The sequence below is a fragment of the Molothrus aeneus genome, chromosome 5, assembly GCF_037042795.1.
Source record: "Molothrus aeneus isolate 106 chromosome 5, BPBGC_Maene_1.0, whole genome shotgun sequence".
Taxonomy (NCBI): domain Eukaryota; kingdom Metazoa; phylum Chordata; class Aves; order Passeriformes; family Icteridae; genus Molothrus; species Molothrus aeneus.
The window spans coordinates 26489601-26515671 of record NC_089650.1 but is presented as its reverse complement, the minus strand read 5'-3'; the positions used below and the strand labels follow the sequence as shown (position 1 = coordinate 26515671).

Here is a 26071-nt window from a genome sequence, read left to right as displayed (position 1 = left end):
CCTGTGTTTTCAACAAAATAGATGAGTTACAGTCTTGTGGGTATTTTGCATAACAAAATGGTAGACAGAGATGCTGCCCTTTCATTGGGCTGTTTTATCTCCCATGCCATGTAAGTAGCTAAAAGAAGAAAGCCCAGAAACTCACCAAAAGCAGAGCAGAGTTTTCCTCTTTACCATCTGTTGTGCTCTGCAGTGAGATGGCAGCTGCTGCCCCACTGCCACAGAGAACAAACCCTCTTGGTATGATGAAATGCCATAAGGGACTGAAGCAGCCTAATCCACCCCAAGTGTACAATCCCTTTTTTTTTTGTGTGTGTGTGTTTGGTTGGTTTTATTTTAATTTCATAGTCTCACAATACACAAGTTTAAGCTTAAGCTTTACATTCAGATAATCCCTCAGATCCTTTTAATGAAATTTGCTGTTAGATGATAAAATTTATACACTTTCTTCTCATCCAGTTTTATTAGTCACTCCATGCCTCCAGTTTTAACAAAATGTCTTGCAAGATTTGAGAAAATCTAGATTTTATGTCTAGTGAACTGGCCTGGCTTTCAGTTTGATGAGGGGAGATGCACATACTGTAAGCTGAGATTTCCTCACTGCTGTGCCCAGGGCAAATTTGCACCCTGAGAATGGCACCCAGGGGCGGGTCCAAGCTCATACTTGTTGACAGTGGGAGAAGGCAATTTTTAGAAGTTCAACAGAATAGCCCAATCTGAAGCATTAGATTTCCTCTACAGAACTGAAAGCAAGAGCAGTCATAAGAACTAGAAAAAGAACCAGTACCATATTTTGTACATTTTAGCCTTATTATATACAAAAATTAATATCTTAAGATCAATCAAGTGCCCCAAAAATGACTAAGTAAAATTATGTCAGATAGCAGAGGTCTTCTTAGCCTGATGTTGCCTCAAAATCATTCAGAGAGCCCAAAAGAGGAAATCCCTTTCAAAAGCACCGAGGTTTACTGGTCAGCCATGTCTTCTGTCAGAAAGAAACTGGCATGAGCAGATAGGTAATGCCTTTGGTGTCCCTCTGGATGCAGCAGTTTTGTCCTGGTGGAAAGTGGTTCTCAGCTGTTTCCCTTCAGTAGACCAATGTTAGTCTATGCCAGGAGTCTCCAACCACATTCCAACCACACTCCAACCACATGTCAGTGTAAGGAAATGTGACATCTAAGGTGGGGAGAGGGGAAAGGGAAAGCATTGCACAGCAGTACAGAATTGTGGCTATTCGGTTGAAACACGTGACAGCTTTGGCAGTTTCATTTAGCTGTTAAAGGGAAGGGAAAAAGGAAGCAAAAGAAATAAAAATACAAACGCTATTGATAACCTGTATCATGGACATTGTGTAAGAAAACTATTAAATGTAAAACACTGTAAAACACTGTGCTCTGAAGAGTACAAAGCAATGGCAATCACAACAAACTGGAGTGCTCTAAGGGCAGCAAAGGTGCCAAGCAGACAAGAACAAGGGAACTCCTCCACAGCTATGCATCTAAAGAGCTGTTAGCAAAAGTGCAGGGATGTTTCCTTGAAAAAACAAATTTCAAATATCGCCCAAAATGAAAGCATCTTCCCATACCATGACTGCATTTTTCATTCTCACTAGCATGAAAACAAAGGGGCTGGGAATGGGACAGTCATAGGGAGATGCTTCACAGCCCTGTGATAGAGGAAGGGCTGCAGAGAGGTGAGGTGTGGACAAAAAAGAGCACAACACTGTTGGATTTCTGCTCTGCTCCCAGACTGCTCTCAGTGTGTTGTGAGGAGCCGATGTGTTTATACTGCATGCATTTGGCAGGATGCAAGCGTAAATGTTTGGCTTCCAAAAAGAGATACACACTAATTTTGATATAGACATCTAAGTTAAACAGTATGAGGTGGGTATTGGTTTTATGGGGGCACAAAGGACAGTACTAAAGCCACTGGTCCCATTTTTAGATTGTTAAATTTAAATTTGGTGAATCCATCTTTAGGAGATCCTATATCTGTCCTATTACATCAGTGTACATACTTGCAACATGTTAGCACACCTTCGGGGCATCTCACACAAGGTTTTCAGCTCAGACATGGGGTATCTCAGCTCATGCTGATGCCTTGTGAAGGCTTACCTGGAACAGAGACTAGATGGAGCTAAATAATAAAGTAGGTATTTATTAAAAGGCCTCAGTGAATACACCTTGGGCAGCACAAGAGCCCAGCCAGGGCTACACCCAAGATGAACCCAATATGTTCACAAAAGGGATGACTGGTCATGGGGTCTCACACTTTTAAAAGTTCTGGTCCATTTGCATATTGGAGTTAATTGTCCAATTGTCCAATTATAGCTAGTCCCATCCTTCTTGTTTTCTCTCTTCAGTCCACCGTTGTTTATGCTCTTGCGCCTGAAATTTGGATCATTTGTCCTTGGTCCTCAGCTAGAGAAGGAATTGTTTTCTCTACCTACACTGTGAAAAGAGATTACTATCCCCTAATATGAAGCTCAGAATTACACACCAAAGCAGTACAGAATCTGAAAAATATAAAAACTAAAGCCTGAGGCATCAATGCATTTCTTCGAGTGTCCTCCTCTGCAGCTGCCCACATCCTTGAAATGCTCAAATTGAACATTATCTTGGGCCTGGCACAAGCAGGTGGTGGTTTCAGCAAGTAAACTTACATGGATTCACAAGACTAGGAGGAGCCTACACCAAGCTCATCAGTGTTTCTGTGCACCCTAAATGCTGTGGGCTCCCTGGCTGTGCTGCCAGCCCTTCCTTCACTGCACCTCTCCCCAACTGCTCTTCCTGCAGCAGGAGCTGCCAAGCCCTGTGGTGGAGCACACGAGAAAGGCAGGAAAGAAGAGAGTCCACTGGACATGGGGATCTCAGCCAGGACAATATGGTGCATGAAATTACATTATTCCCCAAACATGTGACATAATGATATCAGCATTCATCCCATTGCAACAATCCCTTCTGGTCCTTACAGCTCTTCATGCTGCCAGCACTGAATGCCGGTTTATGGCTGCTGTGATAAACACCTGCGGAAGAACTTGTGATGGAACAGTGGTATTCACCCACCAGAAATGGGAAGGAGGCTTGCTCCCTTTTAAGCTGTAGTTATTTCTTCATCATCCTCTACCCTATTCTTCCTTGTCAGTTGAATAGGAATTTAAAAGCAGAACTAAATTTTTTTATACGTAAACATTTGTGGTAAGCAATGAGCCACAATAGTGTCGCAACCAAAACACAGTTGCTCAACGGCACCTGCTAGTGCAATTACTTTGACACAAAATGTGTTCTTTGCTGTTGTCTGCAGGGAAAACCAGCAGCAGCCTGTTACCCTGCAGCTCCAGCTGGAAATAAAATTTGTTACCTTGATCTTGCATCTTATTGCAGCTGAAAATAACAGAATTCCAGTGATTGAACTTGTTTTTCACTTATTATGAAGTGCATGCTATACCCTGCAACCAGATAACCTTGAGAGACAACACTAAACCAAGCTGCTAATTTACAGATAAATATTTTCATGGGATGTGAGTGTATGCATAAGGGAAAGCATGCCTGAGGGCATATTTTTCCTTTATTTTTCTTTATGGCTGAATTAGTTCTAGAGAGAAGGCACAGTCTTAACAACAGTCAACAGTTTCTTTGAATTTCTTTCTTTTCTTCACAAACCCTTCCACAGTCCTAAGTGGGAGGAAACTTCAAAGTGGCTAAAGACAAAAGAACAACCACAAAATTAGAATGTAATCAGAAGTTCTGACAAGTTTCACCTAAAATAGCTGTCATTGTAGAATGCACAGTGCAGATGCTACCTACATATTCAGGGTTAAGGGTTATTTTAAAGAGGTTTGTGAAAAATAACAGAAGCAAGAAAGAGCATTCCAGGGAGGTTCTAATGCAATGCAACAGGACATGTTGTTTTGGTGGAAAAGGTGTACAGGACTATAAATTTACAAAATAGACAGTTTTGAGCTGGTCACTGTGGAAGATCAAAATCACCCATCTTCTTAGCACATCTACAGGGAGCTTGATCCATAGGGACCGTGTGAAATTGGGACATTTCTTCACAGTGGGCTATTGGAGCAGATTTTCATATATCTATGTACAAGAAGCAACGCAAGGAAATAGTCTGGTAGGCATGGACTGTCCATCTGCTGTGTAGAAATGTAGCATAAGTATATAATTTGGCTCTGAAGGTGTCTCCACAGTTTTTACACCATTGCAGCAATGTATAGTGCCTTACAGTCTATGCAGTCATGCTAAAGCCAACTTTGTCGGAATAAAAACACAGAAAAAAGTTAGGAAACAATCAAATGGAAGGATAAAAAATTTCTTCTATGTGGGAAAGGAAAAAGAATGAAAGAGATTCTAAAGCTATAATGGACAGTTTTCATTATCAAGTTATGACCTCAGAGTGATGGACCAAATACTGAAAGTCAATATTCAAAATAAGCATGGTTTAAATGTTCTTCTCATAGGACATGCTCAGTGGCCCACAAGATAAGGTCGTATTATATGAATTATGATGGAGTGAGGTCTGCAGAGAAAGGGCTCATCCTACCATTTAACAGAAATGCTGGGGCTGGTACCATTTAGGTTGCATGCCACAAAACCAAGGAAAATAGCATGAAAGCAGTAACACTGCTGTAACAGATCTAAAGGAGACTCAAAAGAAATGGCATCTAAGAAGACTGAAAGTGGGCACACAAATCTATGTTTAACATCTATTCACAGCAGTGAGTAGCAGACTGGGAAAGGCCTCTAAGCTTGTTAATTTTTCTATTTTTGTCTATTCTTTTTACCTTTAAAATTGGAAAATAATCTAAAAAAAAAAAAAAAAAAGAGCAAAATGCAGTAAAAATGACACCTGAGGGGAAAGGATTGCTCTTTGCAACTTGCAAAGCTAACATTGTCTAACAACAGGAGGGATAAATGTCAAAAAACCTAAAAACATTGTGTACAATGCTAGCAAAAGGGCATTACTCACAGCCTGACATAAACAAGTAACAACTCCCATCTGGCAGCAGAAGTCTTTGCAAAGGGAAATACACTGAAACTCCTGCCGTTGATAACTGAGGCCTGTTATGGGAAGTGCCTGCAGGATCCAATTGTGATTGCAGCAGAAGGAAGGGAAATGACATGCTCACGTCCGAAATAGTTTGGAGTCTGAGAGTATTTGAGGCACTTGAAAATAGCACACACTCAGAAATGAAAAGTGAGTAAAAGTGGACAGTGGGTACTGAGCAGTTCAGCCAGCTGAGCTCTGAGACTGCTCCTTACCCCTGACATTTTCAGGATGAAGCATCCACGTTAGCATCAAACCTAACACCCCTTTCAGAGCAGGGAAGAGCAGAACCAGGCAGTGGTGGCTCAAACTGAAAAAACATAGGTGAAACACTTTGGCAAAATGAAGTCAGAAACTAAAAATCACAAGATTTTTTTGATAATTCCAGGAAAGAAACTGTCATTCATACAGAGCTTAAGCCCCAGCCTACCAAGGCCAAAAACAGCCTTGCTGTGAGATTCAGTGGGCTTGGCTCATGTCCATCAGCTAAACGCTTTCTCTGGCAAGTCTACAGAGTGATTCAGCCCCAAACTGCTCAGCACAGCCAATTTCAAATGTCCTATTCATATTCTAAAAAAGGCAACTGGACGTCATTCCATGGTCCCAGTTGCACAATTGTCTCCAAACAGGTGGCAGAAACAACATCCCTCACTGGCCAGAAAAGCAGAGAAAGTCTGGAGTCTGTGCTAGACCAAGAGTTTACATCTAACACTCATACTATAGAACCAGTTTAATGTTTTCCACTGAGATTACTCTCTTTAAAGCACTGGTCAGGCTTTTCTCTTTCTTTTTTTCCCTGATTTCACTGCAGAACAAACATACTCATCTCCTCTTACAGGAAATCACATTAGCACATGGAACTGATACAGCAAACAGTAGCAGGGTTGGTAATATACTTGAGGGGCTTTCCATTAGAGCAGGAAGAAAGATGCACAGAAATTAAATTAGCATTTTTAGATAAAGCAGTAGTATTTTGGATAAAGGAGATTGGAATGCTTCTCACGGAATAGGAATTTCTGGGAAAAAAAAAGCAGATATTTTTACAGCTTACCCAGGAAGGATGAAAATCATTAGGCTTAAAAATATATTATTTGGCCCATCTTTTGCAAACAGAACTTTTTAAAAAGATTCTCTCCCCACAAGTTCCAGGCAATTTAAGAGAAGGAAAGAAATTCATATTTTACCGATCTGACAGGGGAAGAGATCAAAAATCAACAGGAAAACATTTAAATAGTGACTATCGACATTAGTATTAAGATCCTTTTAAAATTGAAAGACTTGTGTTTGAAAAGGTGTTTATTTCAATATTTTCCTGAATGAAATTTTTACTGTTTCTTTACAAATAACATTTTTATGCTTTAAAACAATCCAGCTGACCAGGAAAAGATGTTGAACATCCCACAAATTTAACTCTAGGTTTTGAATTTAGCTTAAAATTTGAGTGGCTTCCCTTCTACTGGACTCACCTCTCACCTCCCCTCTAGCTTTTCAGATTTGGGCCAATGAACAAAATTATCTGTTGCTCAGGCATGTTGTTTGAACAATGGCATAGGGTGAGTCTGCAATGTGGTGGCACTGCAAGAGAACAGGAAATATCTTGGCAAAGGAAGAGCTCTACTGATGAGAACACTGCTGAGTTCCCTGTTGCCTTGTGCTTGCTGTAAACAGTCCATGCAGGGTCAATGCCTGCAGCACACCTTCTCTCTCTCCCAGGGCAATGTTCCTTAGGCATTTGCAGCTGCTGAAAATACTACAGGACAAAACATCATCAGGCCACATGGGCCCACAGCACAGGAAAATGTTCCATAACATTGCGGCACACAGCTGTTCTAGAAGCCCCTTGATGAGATAAAGCAAAGACTAAAACTGACTTTCCAAAGAAATAGAAGGCCAAGTTTCCCTTGTCAGTGAAGAAAGTGTGGCCATGCTTTATAGCATCAAAAATTTCAGAGAGACTTCAGTAGGAACAGGATTTTAAGAGTGTATGCACCAGTCTCCCTACAGACAACTTATTTCCTTTTTTCTTGAACCTAATGTGGGAAGTTTTTTTGCTTGCCTTTTTTTGGTCTTTTTTTAATGTCTTGGGCAAAGCATGAGAAGGAACTCTCTGTTCAGTAGTAATAGGTACATGTAGGATCTTGTTGAGGAAGAAGAAATAAAGTGCATTCCTACTGGAATATTGCAGCTTCAATTTCACTGTTCACGTCCTTCAAGCATGAAAACATAAAGGATCATATAAGCGTTCCCATTGGCACTCTTTGTCATTTCTTACCAAGAAAAGCATCTTGAAGAACTTGTCTCATGTTTGATGAAAAAAATGCAAAATTCATTATGTGATAAACATTCATATTTAATAGTTTACTACAACCCTTTCAAAAGGAAGAGAAAAAAAAAACTAATAAAAAACCCAAACCAAAACAAACCAAAAACTAAACCAAAACTAACCAAAACCAAACAAATCCCCTCACAAAAAAAAACAAAGCAAAACAAACAGGCAGGGAATATGTCACTCAGCAATGCTCCAGATACTCCCAACTTGAGCTCTGCTACAATTAAAACGATTGGTTAGAGTTGAGAATTACTTCCTTTTTCCATTCCTCTTCCCTCCCCCTTTTTTGGGAGGAGAACAGACAAACAGAAAAATTTCCCCTGGTGAACTGTAACCTGTGTTTGATATTGAGGCCAAATTATACAAATGAATCAACACACTTTGATCTCTAACTACCACTTTTCTATCTTTTCATCACACATAAGCCATTCAGCTTTCCTCTCTGATTTCTCCCCCTCCCCTTGGAACACACCCATTTGCAAGCTGCTGTGCAGTGCTGACCTTGTCTTCAAGATCCCCCTACATGACAAAAGCTACATTAACCTTGCCAAGGAAGAAGGACAAGGGCAGGTTGTGCAGGTTTGCTTTCCCAGGAGAATCTAGACGTACAAGACATTTATAACTGAGAAGTTTAAACATGTTGTAAGAATATAAATATGCTGTACATATATAATGTAGTATATACGCTCAGGTAATATGTCCTAACAGGAATGCTTGCAAAATGTCTGGCAAACAACCAAATGGTATTAAAAGGCTGTCTTTCCTCACTCCACATTGTAATGTTTCAGTTCCTTGTTGTTAAATTAAATGAACACAGCAATAACAAACGTTGAAAGGGAAAGGTGTACTGCAGAGCCTCCCTAAGCAGGAGCTATATCTGTAGAAAATTAATATCTGAGCAATAGAATGCTGTGGTTTTTTAATCAAAGCAGATTATTCATTTTCGCTCCAAAATGAGTGGGTTTTCTGTGTTTTTCTCACAAGTGAGAACTTCTTTTTCCTCTTGAAAATTTAGTTACTGGAAAAGAATAATTCACTAGAAAGCACTTTAGTTAACTCAAATAGAATCATGTGTATCCATCACAATCCTGATACTCAGGAGCAGCAGAGAAATCTGAGGAAGATGCACTTCAGGAACCCCTCTATGCAAGTCTGAACACAATGGTTTGGAAATCTTCCCTGATTCCTCCTGCAGTTTACTTTTGCTGATGCGAAAAAAAAAAAAAAAAAACCAAACAAAACAAAACAAAAAAAAAAAACAAAAAAGCCCACATCTTTTTCATGCAGAGATTGACCTAAATGCCTAATTTCACCATTTGTAAAGTCAGAAGATTAAATATGTGCACAAGTTTTGAAGAGGTGGGGCCTAGCAACCTCTTGTTGGAATAACAGAGCAATATACGTGGTGGTGGATTACATCTTTTTCTCTCTAGACACTATAAAAGCTAAGTGGAGACTGCAGCACCTTACAGATTAATTATCAAGTACACACTCAGCTTTTCATTCCTTTTCTCAGTTATTCCTTCTAGCTGACAGCTGGTAGTTTTACTTTGTTCTTGCTTTGAGTGTCTACATTCTACTGGTAATAAGTCCTTTGAAAGGAGTTCCTTGCAGAACAGAGTGTCTTCCAATCAATCCCATTTCATCTGTCAGAGAGTCCAGAGATTTTAAGCAGCTCATTTTGAGTGAATTAGAGTAACAGAAATACCCTTGAAGATTTCTTTTGGAAAGGCCAGGTCTGCTCTGGAGCACTTATAGCTCAAAGGCAATTACCACATAAATTTGCAGAAGAAATTCTGACTTGGTGGCACAAAGGTACACTACCACACTAGTGTGAAAAGGCATTCAGCATAATTTAAAAAGTAAAATGAAAAAAAAAATCCAAAAAATCATTCTGTGCTGTTGGTTTGGGTTTAGATTGGATTTTTTTTACTGGACACTAGAAGTTATGCTTTTCAGATTTTATTTCCCTTTAAAAATGAACCACCTAAATGTGTTGTTTGTGAAGAAGACTATCACATTCTTTATGGACTCCAGCAGCTAATACTGTAATATAGTGACTCATAGATCTCCTGGTGTAAGTAGGCTAAATTTCCATAGAGGCTGCACTTTGAAGTCAGCCCTACAGTGGATGTTGAGTCTCACTCCTAGAGAAAGAAATTACATATCAAATGCCATGCATCTCTGACAGACTCAGGCTAGGAGACAAAACTCAAAATGCATGTGGAGAATTGAAGCAAGTCTGTGCACATCTTAGGAAACTTTATTTAAGGTAGTCACATCAAAACAACACAAAATCCTAAAGTAGAATTAGCATCAAAAGCACATGAAGGACCAAAAACCAGCTATGCTTACAATCCAGTTATTAATATAAGAGCTGCAGTGGTTGAAAGAAACCTGCGTCAGAATGAAGTGGAGCTTGGAATGAGCTCAGGCTGCAGTTCAGACCTCAAGAGACCATCACTATATCACCCTAAAAAGATAGTTGGACCCACCCTGTGCATCACTTCAGCAACCCCAAGTGTCAAAAGAATCACTTAAAACATTATAAAAGGTAAAGGTGAGAGGACTAATAAAAGTGCAAATGGAAGTGGCAAAAAATTCACAAAACACGAGCAATGGAAATGAATCCAGAAAGCCATTCAGTCAGAAGGTTAGAAAGCATGACTCAGAAGAATTATGAATGCTAACATGCCATTGAAAAATGTGAGGCAAATGCTTTTATACATAACTGGACAGAAATGAAGCTAAAAGAGCCCAATTAGAACTGGGGGAACCACCTAAGCTCTCACTGCAAGGAAAAAAAGGAGCAAGGTTAATCCACTGCAGGTAGCTGAAATGTGAAGAAGCAACAGAAATTCTAACTTGGATTAGTTTATCAGGGATCACTCAGGAGATGAACACAATCACCACACACATTTGCTGTCTGTTATGAAACATGTCATAATTAGAAAAACAAAATTCAAGAACCAGGGTCCTACCAGGGGGTACTCAACCATTCAAAATGTTATACAAAGAAAGAGCAATGGTTAACAGGAAAAACAGTTTATTTGTCTTCTTTATCAGCCTCAGCACACATTATGTGGACACAGACTTGGGTAAATTCAATATTGGCTAGCATATTCTACCATTACCGTTCTTTGCCAAGAAATACATTTTAAAATAACCCACTAACTATGCATCAGTTAATTTGGGATCACATATTTTAGGCACTTAAGCTTTTAAGTCAGCAGTGTTCCGCACTTAAACCCATCCCCACTGAAGCTTCTGTTTTGAACATCTTGTCCTATTCCCAAAAAAATAAAATACTTGCAGAGACCATTGGCTTTAGCTGTCTCTGTGGCCATTCAGCTTCTTGTGTGGCCAAGGTCTTGAAGCCTCAGGTATGAGAAAAATTGAAATGCAGTACCCTAAACTTTGTAAAATAACTGAAATTTGCTATGAATAATTGGTCTTTGGGGAACCTAGCTTAATCTGTGGCATATTACATCCTTCTCCCTTCTTCTCACTGACCCTGAGCCCTAAAGAGAAGTAAAACATATCTTTGAAATGTATTAATAGGAAGAAAGGCCCACATCAAAGATTATTATGTATAAACTGTAGGAAAGCTAGCTCTCCATTAAGGTTAAGGCACTGACAAAGCTAGTAAATGTAAAAAGGCAGAATACTCAATCACTGAGAAAGAGTAAAACTTTGTAAATCACCCAAATCAAGACAGAAACCGCTTTATTAACAGATATAAAAAGGATCAAACTACATTTTGTGGTAGATAAAATGTAAAGAATCAGAGAGCTAAGAACCAAAATGCCTTGGAAGGCAGAATGCTCAGGAAGAACTGGGTGTATTGTATTCATGCCACTGAGCTCCCAGCATTGCAGGGATGAGGCCTAAATATGAACTTAAATTTCATGCTCTAACTCTTGCAAAAAGAATGTTAGACAAATTTTCAGAAAGGCCAAGCTAATTTCATGTATTCTGATACTTTAACTTATTTTGTCCTTATAGCAGATATATCTACACATACACACACACACACACAAAAGGCCTGGGTGAAGTGACAGTCAAAGAATAAAAATTTTTTTTTCTGAACTGTGGAGGCAAAAGTTCTATTGTAATTCACTTGAGGTTTTGGGAGAGCAGTTCATGGGTGGTTAATATTTTGCCTGACTCACTGAGAAGAACTAATAAAAGTAAAAGCTATGCAGCTGCTCCTTCTAATCTGAACATAAATCACAAAGGCAGGCACAAACAAAAGGCAGGTGAGTTCTCAACTGAACGATTAGAAGGAGGAAAAACGAGAGGGGAAAATAGGTAAAGAAATCCACCAACTTCTTCAACAAAATTTAATCAGAAAAGTGGTTTAGAAAGGGGGCACAAATCTACTGAAAACAAAGTTTCAAATAACAAACATCAATAAAAGCACAAAATAAATAATAGCCTCAAGGCCAAAGTCTAGAGATTAGCAGAGCAATCAAAATGAGCCAGAAACAAACAATCATAAGTCTGTGAAGCAGTCTGTCAAGCAAACAGCTCTCAAAACCAGATTTAGAAAGCAAGCTCAGTGGAGGGAACGGTCAAAGGCTGACTGATAGAGCCAATATTTCCACCCCAGCTGGGATTTCTTGAAATGAAACAAAAAGACTTTTCCTAAAAAGCAAGTACACTTTGTGAGAATAAGGGATCATAAGGAACAAATCAAAAGTTTGCTGCCATAATCTTAGCATTAAACAGAGCTATTCCCTCTTGGCACTGAAAAATGTTGCTAACATTGACTTAGGTTTACTGTTAGGAAATGTATTGAAGTTGTACTGCAGGATGCAGTATCTAGTAGCCCAAGTGACAATAATTAATACACCTGTGATATACAGTCAATCAAAATACACACAGAGCAGCCTTGCCCTGACTGTGGATCTGGGCACTTATCTGAGACAAAGTATGCAAAATATCCCCTTCTTAATCTTCTGCATCCTCCTAAACCAATGAGATTTGCAGGCTACTGCAGCTCTCAGACAATTGTGGGCTTATATATTGAGGATTAGAGTGCCACAATGTGATCATTTGGTCATGCAAGACCCTTGCCTGCAAGATCATAACACCAACACTAGTAATATTTCAGAATATTTCAGGCCTTGAATCTAGACTGTTGGCAAGTTGAATTTTAGTGTGTGAATGTGTGTAAATTCCAAAATTTAACTATAAAAAAATAACAATTTCCTGCCACATATTAAAAAAAAAAAAGCCCTGATCTCTTTTTTTGCCTAAATATTTATTCTGGTAAATGTGACTTTCACCACTGACTCTTTTTACAATGAGACCCTGTTGCAAATCTCCTGTTGCACCCCTCCTGCTGAGACAGGCTGTTGCCACATTTGGCAGGGGCAAGCCCAAACTTGCAAAGTCTGTGCATATTCTGAACTTTCTGGTGACAAACCTTGGCACTGAGGTTAGCAGAACTAATGACATGCATGAAGATGAGTGCACATCTAATCAAGTATTTGCAGGGTCAGACCCCATTATAATATTATTAACACAGGATCATTTAACGGAGAGACCAGAAACTTTCCTTTGTGTCAGAGGAATAAATCCCCTACTGTTTTAAAGCTCCTGAACAAATAGGGTTTTCATATTTGTCTGTGTCTGCTGTCTATTTTGGATCTTTGTCATTTACCCTGGCCCACATTTTGGCCTGGAGCAGCTGAGAGAAAAGTCTGGACATGTTTATTTTTTTATTGCCCATGGAACCGAGCCACGAGATAGTCCTGCTTGAAAGGAAACTAACCCTGATTGCATGACTGATGGGATTGTAGTGTAAAAAAAAAAAAAAAAGTCCATTTTAAAGTTTACCCAAGAGCGGTATCTCTTCAAGTAGTGTGACCCTATGGCTTCATTTAACATTTCTAGGACAGAGTTTGCAAGGTTAATGTGTTAAGAAAGTAAAAACTTTCCCTTTGCCTTGGGCACATCACTTCTATTCAGCAAGGCAAATAACACCCCACCAACAGCAGCCTGCCCAGAAGCCCAAATGCTGCACAGCAACAAGCCTCTGTTTCTTCCCGTCTCCTTGTCTCCTTGAGACTGACATTGCCTGGGCGCTGAATAGCCTGGTGGGAAGAGTTCAATGCAGGGTTTGCACTTTCCCAGCCATTAGCCAGCTGCCACCGCATTTCATTATCTTAGGGGGTGCTTTTATACATCAAAGGCACTTCCAAACAGTGAGATGAAGTGGAAGTAACTGAGCTTGGTCCACGTTGTAAGTTGCAGTATTATTTATTGTCGTTATTTTTTGCGCCCGTCTCATGCCATCTGGCCCGCTAACTGTAAAGGCTGCTGATGGAAAAAAGACTCAACACACCCCTCTCAATTTCTTGGAGTGAATCCTGCTGAACAACTAGGCCTCGGAGCAACTGCCTGTTGTTATCAGGACTCCTCATTGTTTTGCACAAGGAGCCCTCTAAAAAGCAGGGGGAAAATACAAAGGTAGCAGACAGGATCTCATGTGAAAACAAAGTAAGCAGAGCATGAAAAGCGTCACTGAGATGGCTTTTACTTTGCTTTCTTTCTGAGGTAGCCAAGAAATAAAGAGTTGAAAAAGATTTTCTTTCAGTCTTCTAAAGAAGTTTCCTGTGAATAAACCGAGGTAGTGAGTTTTGCATAAGAGCGCCTAAAATCACTGTTCAGCTGTTTTAACTTACTTCAGCTTTTGTCTTATTATGACTTTCTTTTAATGACAAAAGCCCATATGGCTGGTGATTTATTGTGCTTCTCCAGCATTTGAAACCTGCTTTCCATTGCTGGAAATCTCTAATTGATATATTCACAAAATCTTTAGAATTACATTAAAAGGTGAGAAAAAGTGAAATCTCTCTATGTGTCACAGACTGCTTCTGAGGGGCTTAAACAAGAGCTGTCAGTGGATGTATAAGTTGCACTCTTACATAGTGGCTTGGGTTTACAGGCCACAGAATAAACTACAGCAGATTTCTACTTTGTGCCTGTCTGCCACCCAAATGTCCTGCTGCCAGAAAAATAAGCTCCATAAGAAATGCTCAGATTTTCATACTGACATTTTATGACATAGATATTTTGTCTGATGATTTCTTTTACTTTCCTTTAACCATTAACTTGAGACTTTAGAAATACAGTAGTTTGACTGTGAATGAGTAAGGGCAATTGTGCAATGTCAAGGTACTATGGCTTGAAAAATGTCCACTTGCAGAACATTAGTTCTTTTCTTTATAAAATCACAACATTGTTTTCTATTTTTATTTGCTTACCATGAAAATAAGTATTTGCTATAGTGAATTCTCATGTGAAAGGCTCTGATTCTGTAAACCAAGTCACACAGATAAAGTTTTTGCTCACACTGTTTCTAAAGGTGAGTGTGCATAAAGAAGAGTTTGCAGCATCAGGGTCAGAAATTTGCATGTCCTTTAGTAGGCTAAATTATCTTAATTTGATATTGGCATGAATAGGAGCTGAGTACAAGACATTTAATTTGATCCACAAATCTCTTTCTAGTTTGCACTCACGGCAGATGACCTGTAACTGTGAAATATCTCCCTGTAAGCTAGCAACTAGATTGCTATCCAAACTGACTTGGAAACAGTAGTCAGAGAAAGCAAGCTACTGGCAGCCAACATCAAAAACAAAAATCCCTGACCTTGACTGTTCTTAACACAAAAGCCCTTTTCCTGCTGTTTTTCAATGAATGAACAAACGAGAGCCAGCAAATTATATAGCAGACACTTTCTTCTGAAAAGATAAAGTAAATCTGTTTTATTTCTATATACAATCTGCTTCACAAGCACAAAGACAGGAAGCAATATTGGGAAATCCTTAAAAATATGATTTGTGCTGGATAGAGTCTCTTCCTTCTCCTTTAGATCACTTAGAACAAATAGTGAGCCAAGAATTTCCTGAACTTTCGCAATTTGCTTGGAAAATATATTCTCCCTTCCCTGCAACTGCTTTATGAAGAAAGAGTTTATTCCTAGTGGTACGTTTTGAATTTCACTTAAAATAAAACTGCATCTTATATAGTCTGCTCCAGCTCTACTCCTGCCATCCTGGCTTTCATTGTAATGGGATTGAACAGGTGCTGTGACACAGCTTTATTTTCAAGCTGCACACAGATAATCGTCCCCATTTTAGAGCGTGGCAGGAATGCCTTCTTGGGTAACCAACCCTGCACCACACAAATGGAGAGAACAGTCACAAATAAATAAGTCCTTTGCTCAGTCTTAGAAATATGAGCAAGCCAGATCTATTCAGTAAGTCTTCACCAGACAGATTTGTGTGGTAGCCCAAATGAGTTGCCCACAGGAGGTCTAAGGCTCACGGGACAGACATTTTTATGTGGATGAACTAGGAACCGCTCAAAAGCAATATGGCCAATGCAAGTAGGTTTCCCATCTGTTTCAGGCAATAGGATGGCACTTCTTTTGTCATTTCAATGAACATTTATTCCCCATTCAGGACCAAATGGGTAAAATAAGGCCCCTTGATAGGCTGGATGGGCAGCATTTTACCCTAGTGGCCTCACAAGCTGTTGTTCGGGCTATGGCACCTGGACGAGACACCGCTCAGGGAGGCAGCATGCGGTGTCTTCTGCAGGGAGGTGGGCAGCCAGCACAACCCCACTCTACCAAGGTTTGGGGCAGGGAAACAGTGGAGCAGCATGAAGCTGCAGGGCACAGGGCACTGAGCAGTTCGGGGAGTAGAGGGAAAGGCTCCAGGAGGGGCTTGATCTCTGGAGAGGTGAGTAGTTGGTCTTGGCATTACATTCGTCTGGAGGGAGAGGCTAATTTCACCCTCTGATAAATTGGATCAGGGATAAAATCCTTAATTAGCCTTCAGGCTCAGTTGCTCACCTGATGAAAGCAGGACCATGTTTCACTGTCCCAGTGGAGCAGAGCAGCAGCTGAGGATGTGGCCCCCAGTGCTTTCTGCCCTCCTGCAGGGAGAGTCTCCCCAGCAGCGAAGCCTTCAGACCCTCACTGCGGGCAGGTGCACTGAGGGCAGCCTGCAGCTTGCCCAGAAACTGCTCCCCTGGAGAGGGGTTGGCTCCAGCCTCCACCTCCCCTTTGCCACTTTGCCTGGCTGTCACATGGATGCTTTTCCCTGCCAGCTGGTTTGGAGCAACCCAAACTGCCAGTACAGAAAGGCTCTGGGGCAGCAGGAAGGAGAAAGGCAGCTGGACCCGGTACTTCCTTGCTGCTATCGGGAAAATGGGAAAAATTAGAAAGAGAAAATGCAAATGGCACTGCATTCATAGGTTACCCATAGACTTTCCCTTCCAGGAGAAAAAGGAATGTGCAAGCATGCTGCAGCTCTTAGAATTCCCTGTAAAACATGCAGGAGCAATGGATGAGAACTGGTCAACCAGCTCCTAAATCTGATGGCCAGCGGAAAATGGGAGTTTAAGTGATGTATCCCATTCACCAAAACAATGATAGTAGTAGGGTCCCATGAGAAAATGTATTTCCTCTACTTCAGAGTCTCTTTAAATACTATGACAGCAAAGTCCAAAGATAATAATAGTTCTCACTTTTTTAGATATGGTAAAGTAAAAGCAGCTTTCTTCAGATTTACATTTCATTAAAGGTCACCATGAATTATGACTCTATTCTGAACTGCTCAGCTGTTACCATGCAGGGTCACTGTCTGGACAGCCCTCCCAACACAACAACAGCTAATGAGCAATGACAATAAGTTATGAGGCACAATTCAAGGAAACAAAAAACAAAAATGGAAGGATATGAATTCTACAGAGCATACAAAGAAAAAATGGGTGGGATGCTCGTTTCCTCAAATTGTGTACCAACTTCATAGGTTAGCTACAAATTTTCCCCCACTAAAGGATGAGGGCATCATCTTACATCCCACCTTTGTGTTCTTCGTCCAGCATTCCACTGTGAATCCATATCTCTGCTTCTTCTGTTTGAAGAACTGTAACATTTTTACATGTTTTTGAAACATGGAGTATAGTTGCTGGCATGATTCACATGCCGATCTTGCAGCACAGAAAATCAACAGATGATTTCAAAATATCTGCAAAAAGAAAAGAATCACAGTGCAGACGTACACTAACTTATGCTCAAATGATAGTGCTTGAACTATATTTAGCAAGGCAACAAATAAAGGATGGATTACAACATCATGAAAACAAAACAGATTTTTCATACAAAATCTTGCAGCAGCTTTCAGACAGGATTCATATGCATTTCTAAAGGAGATATTTTTAACATATATTTTTAAAAGCTCTGGGTTTAGTTTCTTGTTATTTCATTGTCTCTTGTTTCCCCTCAAAAAGCAACACTTCTTTTTTTCTTTCTATTTTCTTTCTATTTTTTTTTTGTAACTTAATAAATATATTTTAATCCAGTTGTTTAGTTTCTGTGTTATCATTGCTGTCTTCTGCTTTCAATATGATACACACAGTAGCTAAAAATGCTGTTGTACTGTTACACTGTATGCAGTACACAGTGTACCAAGTGCGTGTTTATTCTTAATCCTTAGCAGTTCTCAGTCATGAAATAACAAAACAGAGCTCTTTTTTTGTTTTGGTTTTTTGTTGTTGTTGTTTTTTGTTTTGGGTTTTTTTTGCTTGTTTGCTTCTTTGGTTTTTTTAAGGGAAAAATATGGAAAATCCTGTATCCATTTGAAGTATTTTCTCCTCTGGTATCTAGAGGTTGGAAACATTGGTGAGATGCAGGATTTCCATAAAACAATGAGAAGTGATTCCATATAAAAATACTGATTTTTACATATCCAATTCATACATCTTTTGCTTCACAAATATGGAACTGCAAGGAAAATAAATGTGCTATATTTGTAAGGTGGCTTTTTCTAAGGAAATATTTATGTGTTTAGGAGACAGTAAATTTATATTACTGTAAAGCAGATTACTTAAACATCTAATGACCATTCCAGCAAAGAACATATTTGTTTTTTGGGGTTTTTTTTGCACTCTTTATATGAGGAAGAGTTGCACGGACAGGCATGGGTTTATATTAAAAGACAAATAGCAGAACATGTAGCTTAGTATTTTTCAAGACAAAGCAAAACAAATGAATATTTTTACCATTGTTAGAATGTCACAGATTAGATGCAAATCCAGAGTTAATCAAATCTAAAAAGAAACTAAACTGAAAAAGGATGCTCTTCAGCAAAGAAAACTTGGTTTGACAGTGTTAAACAGATAGCTGGGATCTGCTGGGAATACATACCTTGCTTTCATCTCATTGACCTCATATCATTGCTATGGTGCATAACCACACCTGACAGGTCATTGATTGTCAGAATGTAAAGCAGATCCTTGGGGAAATAACTTGGCAGAGAGCAGCTTCCAGTGTTTTTCACATTCCCACAGCAAAAATTCAAGTCCCTACTCCAGTATTCACCACATATAGAGAAGAAAGAAAAACAGCGCCCTTACAAAAGGCTTTATAAATGACAAAGATGGTTAGCAACTGCCTCACATGTCAATTAACAGATTTCAAGCTCAGATCACAAATATGACAAAATAATGTTGATTTCAAATTTCAGAATGAAAAAAGCAATTCTTTTTTTCTCTCTTCAGCCCAGCTTTCACTTCACAACTCCAATAACTTTAACACTTTTCATGTTCAGTCCTGCTTGATAATTTTGCCAAAAATATGCAGTGCACACACACGTGCACAAGAAAAAACCCCCACAGATTAGAATGCTGTTTATTCTGCTGCCACAAAAGCAATTTTACTCTACTTTGTGTGACCAAATGTACCATAATGTTTTCATCACCAAGTTAAAGAGAGTATGCCTAATGGCTTATACAGTCCTACTACACAAGAACCCTATTCAAACATTTGCTTAAGTCATGCATGGCTTTAGTCACATGCATAATAGCCTACAGACAAAAGACACAAGGACAAGGAGGGCTTTATGTATCAAACTGAAAGTAGTATTTCCCTGTGCTGATACTATGTAAACATCAGAGAGCTGCAGGATGTCATATTAATATGACTTTTTATCAGAGAAAAAGAAAGATAAATCAATGAGTATAACTACAGCACCTGTGTCTGGAAAGAATGGACACATAGTCAAAAATGATAATGAGAAATTTAGATATTGACCAAAAAAAAGAAAAGAAATCCCCCAAAAACAAAACAACAAACCGAACCAGTGATTTTTACATGTGTACATGTCTACAATAAACTAAATGATATTACTTAATATAGATGAATCAAAAAGCCTTTTTGTCAGGATATAAAGAGCTGTTCTTTGGGGGTTTTATTAGCTGGATGGACATGCTCACAAATTCAGGTAGAGACACAAATAGGTAAAAAATCTTTATGTATTGAGAGTGTACAGTAATAGCATCCTTCAATGCCCAGTGTCTGCATAAAGCCATGCACAGGAGCATGGGACTACTGCTCTGCAGTCAGCACCACTCAGAGGGTGTCACCCCAAGAGACAAGGGTAGGCACAGGGAAACTGTTGGGAAAAATCATCAATTAATGGAAACTGATAGGACAACCCCTCACCTCCACAGCAGCCACAGCTGCACTTCACAGCAGCAAACAAATACAACCACAAAGCTATGAGTGAAATCAGAGCAATCCCTCACAGGTCAGACATACAGACACACAGACAGACAACTCTTCTATGAACCTGGTCAGTCAGCAGAGTTGCCTCAAATCAGATGCCCACTCTGTAACACAGAACTGGCTTCAGGATAAACTATGCCACTGTCCAAGCAAAACCCAAAGGACCTGTAAAGGATGCAGTACTATGGATCAAGTTCTTGTTTCCAGCTAGACAGCTAAATGTACCTCTTCTACATGGATCAATTATTTAAGAATGCAAGTAAAATGAAATATTTAGAAAAGTTCAATCTTTGAATCTCTTTAATAGACAATCTTGCCTTGCAATATACATTTCATATAAATAGAATACATCTGTAGCATTTCCATCTGTACATTCTGAAGTATGTTATGAATGAGAGCAGTATCAATATTCCCATTTTCAAATGGAAGTCAGGATATAAGAAAAAGCTAACTAGCCCCAGTCAGTTACCTGAAAATGAACCAAATGCTTTCTAGACCAAAAATTTCTGAGTCCATATATCAAATCTACAGGATTGTGCTGTCTTCCTTAATACCATACTGGGGAACCAGCTGACAAAGACCTCACTATGGCCAAGAGTTGCATAATTCTGTAAATAAATGTGAAATGGAAGTTCATTCCACAATGGGAAAAAAAAGTTAATTTATAGTAATTGAAACTTTGATGGAAATGGTTTTACTTTTGCTAAAACATTGAGGAAAAAATAGGGTCAGAGTAAAATTTTTAGTCAAAAGTAAATAAAAATAAAATTTTTAGTCAAAAGGAATAAGCGAGCTGCCTGAAATAGTGTTGTAGCTCCAATCCCCAGGTACATTGTATTTCCCAGTTAATATTCCATACTCAGACAGCCCAAAAAGACAGACTGGTTATGTGAGGTTAATGGAAGAACTGTTTTGGCATATTTATATCTAGTGTGCTTGTGGCCCACAGTGTCAGGAGGACTGAATTTCTGAGGTGATGTTTGTCAAATATTCTTCCAAGTGTTAATTCCAGGTGATCTTATTCACTGCATGGTAATAAGAGGTGAACAAAATCCTTCCTCCAAAAATAAAAACTCAAATAAGCACCAAAAGAAGGCACAAGGTATTATTGGGCGGACTGCAGGAGGATGCAGCCTTGGGAGGAAGCAGAGCTGCTGATCTGGCAGTCAGATACTCTGCCCTGTGTTTTGCAGGATGGCAATCAGGCTGCTGCACACAGATACAGATCCACCCACAGCTGTGGGAACATAGCTGTTCCTACACAATACACATTTTGCTTCTCATATCTTGTACATATGGCCACAAAAACTGAGCCTTGTTAAGAGACTATCTCCATTTAGCACTACATGTAGCATGCTGTATTGTCAACATATTTTTTCAGACTTTGTACACTGGCATTTCTAAAATTCCATGTGAAATGGCAGTACCTACAGATTAACTATACCCTCAGGAATTTAAAATATTAGAAAAGATTGAGCAATATTTACCTGTGATGTCAAATAATTACTGCTCCCCTCCTGAGACCTACCTCTTGTCAATATTATCTGCAAGACACTCCCAACAGCCAGCACTAGGTCACAGCTCAGGCGCTGTGGTTGGGCTGAGACACGTTTAAGCTCACACCACAGCCACAAAGAAAACCTGGCATTCCCCAGTGCCTGTCCTGCCCACAGTCTTTTTTTTTTTTCCAATTTCTAATTGAGAACAGTTGATCAGTGGTGCCCTGGCCAGGTATCAGGAGTAAATATGAAGCGAAGGAAAGAAACTTTGACAGAATTGCAGATTTCTGCTCTTTTGCCCTGAGTCAGTTTGAGGAAGGGTTATGCCATGTGTAGACATGAATCCTAACTAACTCACCAGGACTGACCCTTGGACGAGCCTCACACCACCATCTGCAGGATATAAGCCTATAGACAGTGTTTGAACAAGGCAAATGGAAGTGTGTTAAGGCTCGAAATTAAGGTTTTGACCTTGGCTTAAGATTTGTGACAACATATGCAGATACAGCAGGCAGCTCCTTTATTTACCACATACAAGCTGTGCAGGTATATTAACCTTAAGTTTGCCCTTTTAGTACTGACAGAAACAAATCACTTATGAATAAGTGAAATTTCCCATTAGTTTTTAACATTAAGCTCTATGGTGTGAAAATAAAGTCTCTTAAGGCGAGCAAATAAACTATTATAAGCTTTACTGAACTGATCTTCAGGTTATCAGAATTATGAAGTACTAGAAATAGCTTTTTATTTTCTTAAGGGACTTTGAAAAATAATGAGAAGACAGGTAAAATACAACTGAGGTTTAGTTGTTGGGATTCCTTTTCCCTGCTTTTTTTGCAAAAGAAAATATAAACCATTTAAAAACATCTTCCAGAGACAAAAAAAAAAAAAAAAAAAAAAGTCTTTTGCAAATTTGGATTAAATTGAGTGAATGAATTTGACAGGTGGAAATGAGGGGAATAAATGAGAAACATTGAAAACTTTGCTTTCTATATTTGTTCATCAAACCATGTAGGGTTCTGATTGTAGGATGCTTTCATTCAAAATGCTGCTGAAGCTTTGTACAAGCAGCAAGAATTTTAATGGATTTTGCTTTTGAGCAATTTGAACGATTTTCTTTCATTGTGTGGTTTGCTCTCTAAATATGTAATTCCCATAACTTTGATTTTTTTAGATTATTTATTAGGCCATAACATGTATGTAACCCTGGATAGCCAGCAAATTCATCTTTACTGTGAGCCTCATGCAGGGGCAGGATGTACAAGCTGGTTGCTCTCTCTGGCACTCACACCTCTTTCAGAGGTTCCTCACCACTGTGCAAAACACTAAACTGTGCACAGAAGGAGTATTCTCATGAGCCTGGGCTCTCTGGTGATGCAAATCTGGTGCAAGACTTGTGCTGCTGCTCCCCAGAGCTGCTCCCAAGGCACATTTCTTTGGAAAGAGCCAGAAAATGGCACAGGATCATGGCTGCTAAGAGGACAAAGCTGCTTCTTTCACCACCAATATCACAGTGCACAGGGTTTCAGGTCTCCAAAGTGCCTTCAGTCAAGCATGTCAAATTCTTTCAGGATTACAGTTATAATGCAATTTTTATTTGTAAATGGCTGCTTTCAGTGTTACAGCAGCAGGACAGACATGAACATAGGCAAAGATATTTTGTATCAAGGAGCACAGACAGGACAGGACGTCCAGGACCTTTAGCTCCAGCCCCTTTTCCCTCACTGTCTTGCAGGAACTATTTCATATAGTTTCTTTCACAAAAAGTGGTGGAAATCTCTATGGGTCTTTTATTTAAGAAAAAATAATTAAAAGCAATATTCCTGGCAAAGCAAAACAAGGTAATTCTTAGCCACCCAAAGTCCTAAACATAATGTCAATGTTAAGCCAAAATGCAGCTGTAAGCTTCCAAAATTAACTGCTTTCCAATTACAACAATAAAATACAGGGAAAACCATCCTGTGTTTATTAGTGCAGTACCTGCATGTCTGACCACAGGGATTACTTCCATGGATCCGACTGACTCACAAAAATGCAAAGGTTACAAGAAATTAGGTTTGTTTAATAATGATTGACAGAGTATACAGCAAAAGACAAAAGTTCCTTGTTCATTTAGGCTTCTTGTCTGAACTTGTGTTTGTTTAAGCAAAAAGAAATTAAAGATGAGTTCTGTAACTGCTTAAATAAGAAACACACCCCACAGTCAGACAGCTGGATAACCTGTGTTCTCTTGTCCCCTACAGCACATCACATGATGTACACAATCATGTTCTACCATGTTCTGGTCAATGTGCCCAGAATGCTGCTGCTTTTCAATCACATTTATTGAGCTTTTATGCTCCTTACTTGGGGACTCTCTCCTCCTAGAAAACAGAGTACAATCTGTGTTTTAGTTTCTAGTCACTAGTGTACTTATTAAAATAAAACACAAGATCAATCAAACTTCTGTCTTTCAACATGTGGTCCATCCTGAAATATCTTACTTAACACAGAGTCAGCTCAAAGCCATGAGGAATCTGATGCAGGTAACTGATTTGCCATATGAAATGGCAGCTGATGCACTGCACTTCTGAGATGTAGTTGGGGCTCTAATATGTGTTTAAACATGCATTGAAACATCTGTTTCTTTTAGTCATTCAGCCACTTTCTGATAGAAACTCTGGGTATGTTTTTGTTTCCCTTTTCTGTTTATCTTATCTGCTACCCACTAAACTGTGAGCTCAAAATGAGGACATAACCTGAGTTAAAAACAAGCATCAAAACAATGAAAATATTACTTTTGAAAGGTCACAATTTCAACAGTATAAAAAGAGCAGTAAAAACGCCTTTGCCTTTCAAGATTCTTTGTCAACCTCTCCCCTTACTCCAGGTTTCACCAGTTCAGGTGAACATATTAGGCTTCATTTTCAGGGCTGCTGCATACTCCTTTTTGTCTCCCAGTGCAAAAGTTTTCTTACCTTTCTTCACTTTCATAGTGACAGAGGAGTTGAGTACATTCAGAAAAGTAGACTAAGACCAAGTATTTGAAAAGGCATTGTTTATTGGTACATACAGATTGTTTAATCATGCAAGTCTTTTAAAGAATCAGAGCTTAAACCAATTTAGTGAGCCTTGAAAACAAAAGAAGTGTCTCTAAAAGTGTATGTATAATTGATAGTATTGGAAGAAGGGTCCTTCCTCTCTAAGAAAAAGCTGATCCCTAAATACTTATATGAAATATTTATGAGGAGTTTTTCTTTTTTTGTTGTCAGGACAGCTGCATAAGGCAGAGCTTGGGAATAAAGTACAAAAAAACCTGCATACCTTTAATGAACCTTATATCCACATGCAAAGAATTACTAACTACACAGCATGGTATGCCCACTTACTGTTCAAGGAATGCAGGGAAAATGAGAAAATGGCCAAAATATAAAAGCTTAGATATTTGTAAACTCAGTCTAAGGGCAAAAAAGAAAAGGATAATTTAATATGTTCCTAATTTTTCTATCTTTCTACATCTCAGGATATCCAGGTCTCCACATTTCATACATTTTCAAATAACAAAATACTAACTTATGTTTAACTTGGATATATTTTCCAGAAAGTCACATGGCCTTGATATGCAGCCATCAGGAAATGGGGGTCTTGATTCCTTTGGTGGGCTGCTCAAAGGATTAAACTCATTGTGAAAAATGTCTTTTCTTCTTCCCCAAAATGCCTCGATTCAGGCATTTCCCAGACTTTTCTTTATCTCCTCTCCATAAGGCTGTAGGATTCTTCCTCACCCAGTCCTTGATGCCAGGAAGGTTCTTTCAGGTTGTTAAGTGGCTCCTCAGAGCTGTCCTTTTGATATGCTAACCAGGATAGAGAGCTCTTTCAACCCCCTGTCACTCTGGTGGCACTGCTCAGCCCTCTCCCCAGTTCCTCAAGTCCTTACACCAACATTGACACCAAGGTGAGAAGCAGTTTCCCAGCATCTGTCATGTCACATTTCAAAGTAAAATCACACCTTTCCTTTGCCCAGTTGTTACACACCCAAGGGTCTCTCACTTTCTGCCCTAACATTGCGTTGTTAGCCGCTACTCTTGCTCATCTGCCAAGCTGCAAATTCATCTCAGCCACTGCACAGTTTCCCATTGCATGGACAGAGGACCTGTATTTCTTACACCTAAGTGACTTTGAATAAGTTTCAATAAAGTCAAATATAACATAAACAGGCTGCTTATAAGCAATATAGAGCACTCAGTACCAGCACTTTATTGCCCTTGTTTGTGTTCCTCCAAATGGCGGCACACAGGCATTTTAAGAGCAGAGATTTTATATGAACTTTCAAAACACTATTGAAAATCCTTAACAGCACTTTTCCAGTGCTGGTCCCTGTAGAGCCTGACTGGAAGCATTTCCATTCAGTGATGAGTCTCCACTGACAGTCTTTCTGAGAACTGGCAGTTCAGCTCCATTTATGGTGTCCTATGATACATTACACAGCTCTTAACAAAGCTATTAAGACTGGAAAAAATATCCAAAGAAATGAAAACTCTGTATGTTAGAGCACCAAGGGACAAATCCTCTTCTCTCTGAAATCAAGTAGAGCCTGGGAATGTTTTTTTGCTGAGAGTAAG

The 26071-nt window shown here is 39.3% G+C and overlaps 1 long non-coding RNA gene across 1 annotated transcript; it reads right to left on the bottom strand.

Annotated features, from left to right (window-relative positions):
- Positions 1-383: 383 nt before the first annotated feature.
- On the bottom strand, positions 384-17415 carry LOC136556832 (uncharacterized). The gene is made up of 2 exons (XR_010783706.1): positions 17270-17415; positions 384-1273 (listed from the first exon to the last, which is right to left on the bottom strand). It is a non-coding gene; the product is annotated as an uncharacterized lncRNA (long non-coding RNA).
- Positions 17416-26071: the final 8656 nt, after the last annotated feature.